The following is an 8,807-nucleotide window of genomic DNA, read 5'->3' on the forward strand; positions in this document are numbered from 1 at the left end:
GTGGGGAGCCTGTTTCTCCCTTTCCCTCTGTGCTTTCCCTTTCTCTCTCTCTCTCAAATAAATAAAATCTTTAAAAAAAAAAAAAAAAAACCAGCCTTATTTGTGAATTAGAAACCCAAACCCAGAAACCAGCCCTAGTGATTTAGCCCGTGTTGCTTCTCTTCACCTAGGGTCCTGACGCTAGGTGCGTCCATACCCGTGCGGACTGGTCGCGGGAAGAAGAAAGGAACGTGACAGCATGGCTGTCCCAGCTTACTAGCTAGTATTTGCCGCAACTTCTGAAGAGTTGTCCAAAAGTTAACGCATGTTCTGGTAGCTACGGCATGAGCCCAAAGAATTCTAGAACCTCAAATCATGCAGTCTGAGAAGGGGGTCACCTTTGTTTCTAAAGGAAGTCTGGGACTGAATCCTACTGTCTTGGGTCCAAACCCTGACCAGGGCGCTAACTAGCTGTGGAGCCTGGGGTGGACATGTCACTTTCCTGCTGGAACCTTGACTCTCTCACTTCCAAAATGAGGAAATCATCCCCACCTGATAAGATAATGTGGGGACTGAGCTATTTATATCTTGTACTCTAGGGACTGGCATGTGATAAGGGATCAATAAACGTAATTACTAGGAGTAGATAGTGGTTATAAAAGTCATGAAATGTAATATGATTCCTAAATGCATGCCAGATCTGGGTGTGGCCTGGAATTGCTACAATCCGTTATCCAAATAGAGTATTTACCTACAGTCCAATTTTCCTTTGGTGCCGAAATAAATCCAGTAGTGCAAACGAGCAGGATGATTCTTTGGAAGGACTGTAAATACATTTTTGAAGTTAAATATAGCCCGAGAGCCTGCCTATGCACAGCCAAGTTGGCTTGGTTGACATCTTCTACTGAACTTATCATTAGAGGATCCCAAACAATTCTGCAAAGTACTGGACATGATGTTCAGCTTCTCCAGAAAGCTGACAAGTACTCGCCAATATAAATAGCAAGTCAGCGCCCTGACCTCCTCTCGCATTCCCCAGCCTATATGATTTGAATAAGTAACCGTGTGTTCAATGAAACGTTTTTGCAAAGGCTATGAACTAAGCAACATTTCAATGTTCCTTTCAGATCTGATTTTTTCCAACCACATTTTGTCAACCACAGGCTAAGAAATCGCCAATGTGAAAATATTTTCCCAAATGGGAAATCAGTTCAAAGTATGGATTCTTTACACGGGCTATGGCACAGTCCTGGGAGGACGGGGGAAAAGAAGATACTACAGAGACACAGAATTATTAACCACGTTTGTTTTACTCACAGGAAGAGGCAAAGACCTGTTACTTCAAAGTTCTAATTTATACTCTCTCATCTCATAACATATAAGAATTATATAATTTATTTTTCCTCCCCCTTTTTTTGAGGAAAAATGAGATTAGGAAAAAAAAAAAACAAAAACCAATACCATTTTAGTGAAAAGATCATCACACCTGTTTTCTGAGAGACGTGTCCAATCTTGGGCACCCAAGACTGTCTCGATGCTGCTAATCAAACACCCTTCAGTTAAGCAGCCAGCTGGTTTCTGAGTTTATATTTCATTTTTATGTTCTGTATTTGCCATTAGTACAAAATTCATGGCTAAAATGCTTTATTGATAAGCACGTTGCTAGATAAACCAGTTTAACTACTTTAATAACTTTTTTTAAAAGATTTTTTTTTTAGCAATCTCTACACCCAGCCTGGGGCTCGAACTCACAACCGCAAGACAGTCACATACTCTACCAACTGAGCCACACACCCCTAATAGCTTAACTTCCGAGTAGAATCCCTGTGATTAATCTTTGACAATGGGACATCTCTTGATTAAATATTTTACATAATGAAATGTAATTGGTGAAGTTATAATGTATTAACATTATATTACATATTACATATAATATAATGTACTAACATTATATTATATGTTGGGGGGTTGCTATAATAGGCGTTTATAGAATTTTGTTTCATAAATCTTTCCTGGAGACAAAAATGTTCTCTGCGCTGTCCAGGGTCAGAGCTAACTCCCAATTCTGGCCACTGAACACTTCAAATTTTCCAAGTGAGACTCAGGAACTGAATTCTGCATTTTATTTAATTTTAAATTAATTACATTTAGGGGCACCTGAGTGGCTCACCCTGCTAATTATCTGACTCTTGATCTCAGCTCAGGTCTTGATCTCAGAATTGTAAGTTTAAGCCCCATGCTGGGCTCCATGCTGGGCACAGAGCCTACTTAAAAATTAACTAATTAGATAATTAATTAATTACTATTTAGATTTAACTAGCCACATACAGCTAGTGGCTCCTGTATTGGATAGTAAAGGTTTACACAGTAAGGTTTAAAACCTAAATAAAAGTCCTATTTTATAAAAAGCATTCTGTCCTCTATGAATTGGAAATTCAGTCTCTCTCACAGAAATTTGTAACTTTGTAAGAAATACGAGGCCTGCTAAGACCAAAATACTAAAATGATGCAAATCTTACTTTTATCCTAATGTGATATCTGAACAGATTAGGCTAACGAAGAATGTCTTCCTTTTCTGCTCCAAAAGGAAGAGATCACCTAAGTGTAGCTCACATTGCTTTAATTTCCATGTAATTAGCGAATTTATTAATCTTAAACAGCCTGAACAAGATAACCAGGATGTGCTTTGTGTTTGTCACTTATTTCTTTGCAATATTTTATTTCATTTATTAATTTTTATTTAAGTGAGCTCCACACTGGGTGTGGAGCCCAATGCAGGGCTTGAACTCATGACCCTGAGAGATCAAGACCTGAGCGTAGATCAAGAGTCATGCTTAACTGACTCAGCTACCCGGGCGCCCCTATAATTATTTTAAAAATGTGAAGTGTGACTTCTTACATTACTGAGAGAGGGACATTTTCTGAGGATCACAACAAGCCATGAGCTGCACCATCCATTCTTCACTTGATCTTAGCCAAAAAGCTGAGAAGCAATGCACCATCCATTTTTCATGGAAAGTCCACTTTCATCCTTTTCTTCATGAAAATAGACTGCTCTTTTGCATATTTTCTGTCTTACTCTCCATTCCAGGTCCAGAAAAAGCCTTTTGGGAAGGCCTGCTTTGGGTATTATCAAGATGATGACGTGGTAAGCCCCAGGCAGGAGTCTGGCAGTTGGGAGTGACCACACAGTCTCAACTCCTGCCCTTGTGGCTTTGTGGCCAGGTCACTGGACCTTCCCACACCTTTGGGACCACTGTCATGTATGCCTCACACCTCTGCCATTTCTCAACACAGTTACTCAAGGTCAACCGTTAGACGAGAGTGACAGTCTCAAATCCTTATCTGTCATTCCACATCCCGGCTTTCCACTCAGACCTAAGAATCTGTGTTCAGCTCATCTTCTTGACGGACGGCCGGTCTAGGTTTGCTTTGCCTGGTTCTCCTTCCCTAGAAGGTGCACTTTTTCCCCTGGAGATTTCTGTAGGCCATCAACAGGAGCCTTAGCATCCAACAAGGTCCTCCTGGGTCTTGCGGATCGCGGTAACGGAAGCGGTGCACTTCCCCCAAATGTTTGGCCTGCTCCTGAGTCGGCCGGCTGGGAAGCCCGTGAGCCCACACTCTGAACGGGATGGAGAAAGGTTTGGGCATGTTCAGAAGCCTTAACGCAGAGTAGCTGGTGTCCCTCCCTGGCAGGACTGTGGGTACAGCCACAGGAGACTCAGTGCACAGAGAAAGATATGCCCTTGGGGACAGAACGGTCACAGTAAGGTGTACTAATGATCCACAAAACCGGAACCAACCTAGGGACCTCTTGCATATAACGTTAGTTATAAGATGGGCTTAACAGGACTGACTCGCAGATAAGAACAGCTGGTTAGGCTCTTCTGACACGCAGTCTCCAAGACAGAGGCACCTGCTACAGGCTGCAGTCGGAAATTAACAGCAGCTGTACTGCAGTTTTTTTCCTTAAGCGCTACATAAAGCCCATGAATCACCATCCACTTCTCTGGGAGCTGAAACTCATTTGGCTTTTGGCCAGAGCGTTCACCGCAGCAACAGTGTGCATGGAAGGCTGCGGACGGCTCCGCTCGTCACCTGCCTGAGCACACAGGTCAGCTCAGCACCTTGAAAGAAGCTGCAGGCTCCTACCAGGGAAGGAGACCCTCTAATGGCCGATCAAGATTCAAGCATAAATATCCATTCAATTACAGCCTCAGCTAAAAGAGAATTCAGGTCAGCCTCATTTCCATTAGATTTTTTTTTTTTAACAAATCAAATACCTCTATAGCAATGTGCTATGTGCCAGGCCTTGTACATCAAAAATACTGTAAGTACTTAAAAATATTAAGAGGCTCCATGCAAGTCTGGTTCAATCTGAAAATAATTTTTCACCATCCGTTTTATTTTCCTTATTTTTCCATACAGCAGCTGCCTCTGTGAACACCTAGAATAAATTCTAGAAGAAATGTGCAGAGGAACTCGGTTGCCAACCTGACGTAGAGCAAATGGTTTTTCTTTTCTTTCCCCCTACACAGCGCCTCTGCTTCGTGACCAAAATGCTTCAGACTCCCGGCCCCAACCATACACCCACTCCTTTCGCGAGCCTGGGGGTTCTGTGTCAGACCCGTGGGCAGCTTATGGACCAGTGGGCTGCCCCGTCCGCCCCAAATTCCAGGGCCGGGTGAACGGCAGGAGCGGCCACCTTTGTAGACACCGCTCCCAGGTTGTAAACGGGCTGCCAGGGCTTCCTCCCCTCCGCACAGTGCCAGGCTGTCCGGAGACAGAGCTAGGGAGGAGCCCTCCCGCCGCAGCCTGGACCCCGGCAAGAGGCGCAAAGGGCAGGTAAGGGAGCCAGACGTCACTGCTGCAAATCGTGGTCCTGATCACAGGAAAGGATGGTGAAGGGGAGGGAGATGAGCCCGCTGTGGGGTCGGCTCGGACTCACACAGGTCAAAGCACACCACAAAACACACCCACCGAGTGCACATCTCGGAAACATCTCCTGCACGAGCGCCTGCTTGGACTTCGGATCGTCTCGGAATCAGACGCCAACGCAGCAGCACAGCTTCTGTGAGCTACAGAGATGCTGGCAGGGAAGCTACAGAGAAGCCAACCGGAGCGCTGGCCTGCGCTGGAGTTGGCAGAGGGCACAGCCGGGCGGCTCCGGGTCCGCCGGGTGTTTACTCTCCCAGATCCAGGCCCGCCCTCCCATTCTGTTCCTTTGTGCTGGGGCTGGGCTCTGCAAACTCCGTTTCCTGTATCCCTTGCTGGCTGGCTGGGCTCCGAGAAGAAGCAATGGTAAGTGCATGGAGAGCCAGGGCTGGGGGGGTGGGGGGGCATGACTTTCTTCCTCGTTCTGACTGCCGTCAGATATTTGCTACCTCAGTGTACCCCTTTTCTTACTTCAGCCTTCTTGTACTAACTCATCTCTGTTGTAGCTGACAACCAAACCCATCCTGGTTTTCTTACAGGACCTTGACTGACGGACGGTACTTGGTATCAAGAGCTAGTCTGTCTACTACCTTTGGCACACATATGTCTTACACGTGAGCTGTGTGCTGCTTCCTTGATCAACAGGTCCAATATGATGTTCTTTTTTTTTTTTTAAGATTTTATTTATTTATTTATTTGACAAACACAGATCACAAGTAGGCAGAGGAACAGGCAGAGAGAGAGGAGGAAACCGCTTCCCTGCTGAGCAGAGAGCCAGATGTGGGGCTCAATCCCAGGAGCCTGGGATCATGACCTGAGCCAAAGGCAGAGGCTTTAACCCACTGAGCCACCCAGGTGCCCCCAATGTGATATTCTGAGGAGCAGCAGGACAAGCAAGATCTCTGCAGACTCTCTTCTAACAAGGACAGAAAAATGGACGTAGCTCAGATATCATGCCAATTTCTTAAGTTAGCAGCTGTAAATTTCTTCCTTCCAAGCTATTCTATTTAAATGTTAATGCATAAAAATCAGTATCGTGTTCACTTTCTCAACCAGAATGGGACCTGAAAAATTCTTTGTGAAGTCAAAGCCATTCTCTAGCGGCATCTGCTTAATTGAAAGCAAGTGAAGAAATCTGAGCAATGGTTGATTCTCCACTAGATGGCAGTCATTGGGTAACCCCGAGTGGGGCTCCGGGACACCAGCAGCCACAATGGTGAGTTAGTTGTGTTGACTATAAGCAGCTGTCTTCTGTTCACAGCGCTTGATGGCAGTGGTTACGTGTATTCACATTTGGCTCATTTCTAAAAGATACACATTGCTGGGGCACCTGGGCAGCTCAGTGGGTTAGAGTCTCTGTCTTCGGCTCAGGTCATGATCCCAGAATCCTGGGGTCGAGCCCCGAGTCGGGCTCTCTGCTTGGCAGGGAGCCTGCTTCCTCCTCTCTCTCTGCCTGCCTCTCTGCCTTCTTGTGATCTCTGTCAAATAAATAAGTAAAATCTTTTTTTAAAAAATTATTTATTTATTTATAATAATAATAAATTAATAAAATCTTTAAATTTTTTATTTTAATAAATAATCAAATTATTAATAAAATCTCTTTTAAAATTTTATTTATTTATAATAAATAATAATAAAATTATTAATAAAATCTTTTAAAAATTTTATTTATTTATTTATTTGACAGAGATCACAAGTAGGCAGAGAGGCAGGCAGAGAGAGAGAAGAGGAAGCAGACTCCCCATCAAGCACAGGGCCTGACGCGGGGCTCAACCCCAGGATCCTGGGATCACAACCCAAGCCAAAGGCAGAAACTTTAGCCCACTGAGCCGCTCAGGAGCCCCAATAAATAAAAAATCTTAAAAAAAAAAAATACACACTAGTCTTTTCAGGACCATGGTATCCTTTTACAGCTCAGGTATCTCATGACCCATGGTTCTGGGTAGTGTGTCATCACCACCGATCACTCTCAAACCAATACAGAACTTCGACAAACTAACCACCAGGTGAAATAATGGGAATAAACTGCAGTTTATCTAATTTCCTAAATTTTCTATGTTCCGTGCACACTCGCTTTGGAACCTTTCAGAAAGATGAACTTCATTTTTTTCTTAATTTTTAAAATTATTCAAGATTTATTTGAGAGAGAGAAAGGGAGAGCATGCGCAGGAGTCGGGGGGTGGCACAGAAGCAGAGGGGGAGACCCCCAAGCACACTCTCCATGGAGCTCGGAGCCGGACACGGGGCTTGATTCCACAACTGTGAAATCATGACCTGAGACAAAATCAAGAGTCATTCACTCTTGAATGACTGAACCACCCGGGTGCCCCCAAGATAAACTTTATAGACCAAAAAAAGCTTCCCAGACGCTGCCAAATGTCTCCCCGTTCAGTCCCTCCCTCTCCATTTAGAACCACTGCTCTAGCTCCCGCAGGGCTCCCCCAGGGGGAGACCAGGTGCCCACCTCCACAGACAGGAAGAGAGCAAACCCGGGAGGGACTGAGCCCTTCAGGCCCAGCTCCGTTTTCCAGACTCGCTGCCAGAGAAGCCACCGCTTTTCCTCTGAGAGGTGTGATGGGAGAGCAGAAGCCAAGAGTCCTACTTCAATTTCAAGTTCCTCACGCCAATGCCCTTCCCCTGAGAAGCCTTCCTTCTCTCCTTGTTCACTCTGTTTTCTACCTTCTCTCTGCGGAACCCCATTTCTCTGAGCATCCCTGTCCTCCGAAGTCCACCCAAACAGCCCCGTCCACCCGTGAGGACAACAGGGCCTTGGGCGAACGAGCTGCCGGCTCTGTCCCAGTGGTCAGAGCAAGTGACAGAGCCAGAGGGCACCACCTCATCCTTGGCCGCAGGGTCCGCAGGAGCAGGTATGCCAACGGCGGGTGGCATTCAATAGTCAACGCACATTGTGACATGGGACTCCCTTTTAATGACCTAAGTGCCTTTATTCTGGTTTCCGTTTTTAATTTTGGGAGATAATCAAATAGCAGATTTCTGAGGTTTTGAGACATGACTTACCATTCACGCTCCCAAGAGAAGTGCTGGTCCTGTGTTCAGGTCCTCAAGCCTTCAGCGGTGCGACCGTTTACTTGTGCGACCTCCAGCATTGAACGCGACAGCAGCCCACGCGTGTCCCTGGGACCAAAGCCCAGGTCCAAAAGGGCACATACTGGCCTCACATTTCAAGTCCTGATCTCAAAAACAGTGCGCCACACCACAAGGACGTTCGTCTCCTGGGACAAGGGAGAGTTGGGCGGATGTGCCGAAATTTGAACAAAATGCAAAATTGGTAAAATTGTAACTTTTTTTTTCTTCCGGTGAAAATTCAGTTTGTTGGTCTGTGTTTTTGCAAAATCAGGGTTTGTTTTTAAATTCTTGGGTGTTGGGTGGAAGGAAATCAGGTCACTTCTCTTGGCAGACGCGTTGGAGCCCTCCACCCGAGAGCACGCAAGCCCGGCGGAAAAACCGAACGGCCACGGAGGACAGCGGCCACCCCATGCCACGACGGCAGGGAAGCGGAAGGAGGGCTTCCAGTCAGGTCCGGAAAGAAGACAAGAGGAGGACAATTCCAGGCTGAAGGCTTGAGGCAGAGGCACAGGGACCACCACGTGCGCTGTGCGGCTCGGGCGCGGCAAGCGGGCCTTTTTGGTATGGGTTGGGGCTCGTTGGGCAAGTTAACAAGCTTGGAAGCTAGGGCAGGGCCGGCCCAGGGTCGGAGAGTTGGGATGTTGGCCTGAAGGACAGAGGGGACGCCCAGGCTTCGGACCAGGGCTGGGTGGCAGCACGTTGGGCAGAGCCGGGCACACAGGCAGACGGGCCGCCGATCCGTAAAACCGTCGTCACATGACACAGGGGAGGAACCAGCTGCTGCCCAGAAGCGACGCAGGCACTTT

General features: G+C 46.4%; 1 long non-coding RNA gene across 2 annotated transcripts; it reads left to right on the top strand.

Annotated features, from left to right (window-relative positions):
• Positions 1 to 4,242: 4,242 nt before the first annotated feature.
• Positions 4,243 to 8,732, top strand: LOC309872115. Of its 2 annotated transcripts, XR_014315673.1 has the most exons (5): positions 4,243 to 5,280; positions 5,971 to 6,130; positions 6,602 to 7,781; positions 7,972 to 8,203; positions 8,333 to 8,732. It is a non-coding gene; the product is annotated as an uncharacterized lncRNA (long non-coding RNA). The 2 variants fall into 2 exon arrangements; XR_014315672.1 differs by having other exon boundaries at positions 7,972 to 8,732.
• The last annotated feature ends 75 nt before the right edge of the window (positions 8,733 to 8,807 follow it).

The sequence above is a fragment of the Mustela nivalis genome (assembly GCF_964662115.1).
Source record: "Mustela nivalis genome assembly, chromosome: 8".
Lineage (NCBI taxonomy): Eukaryota > Metazoa > Chordata > Mammalia > Carnivora > Mustelidae > Mustela > Mustela nivalis.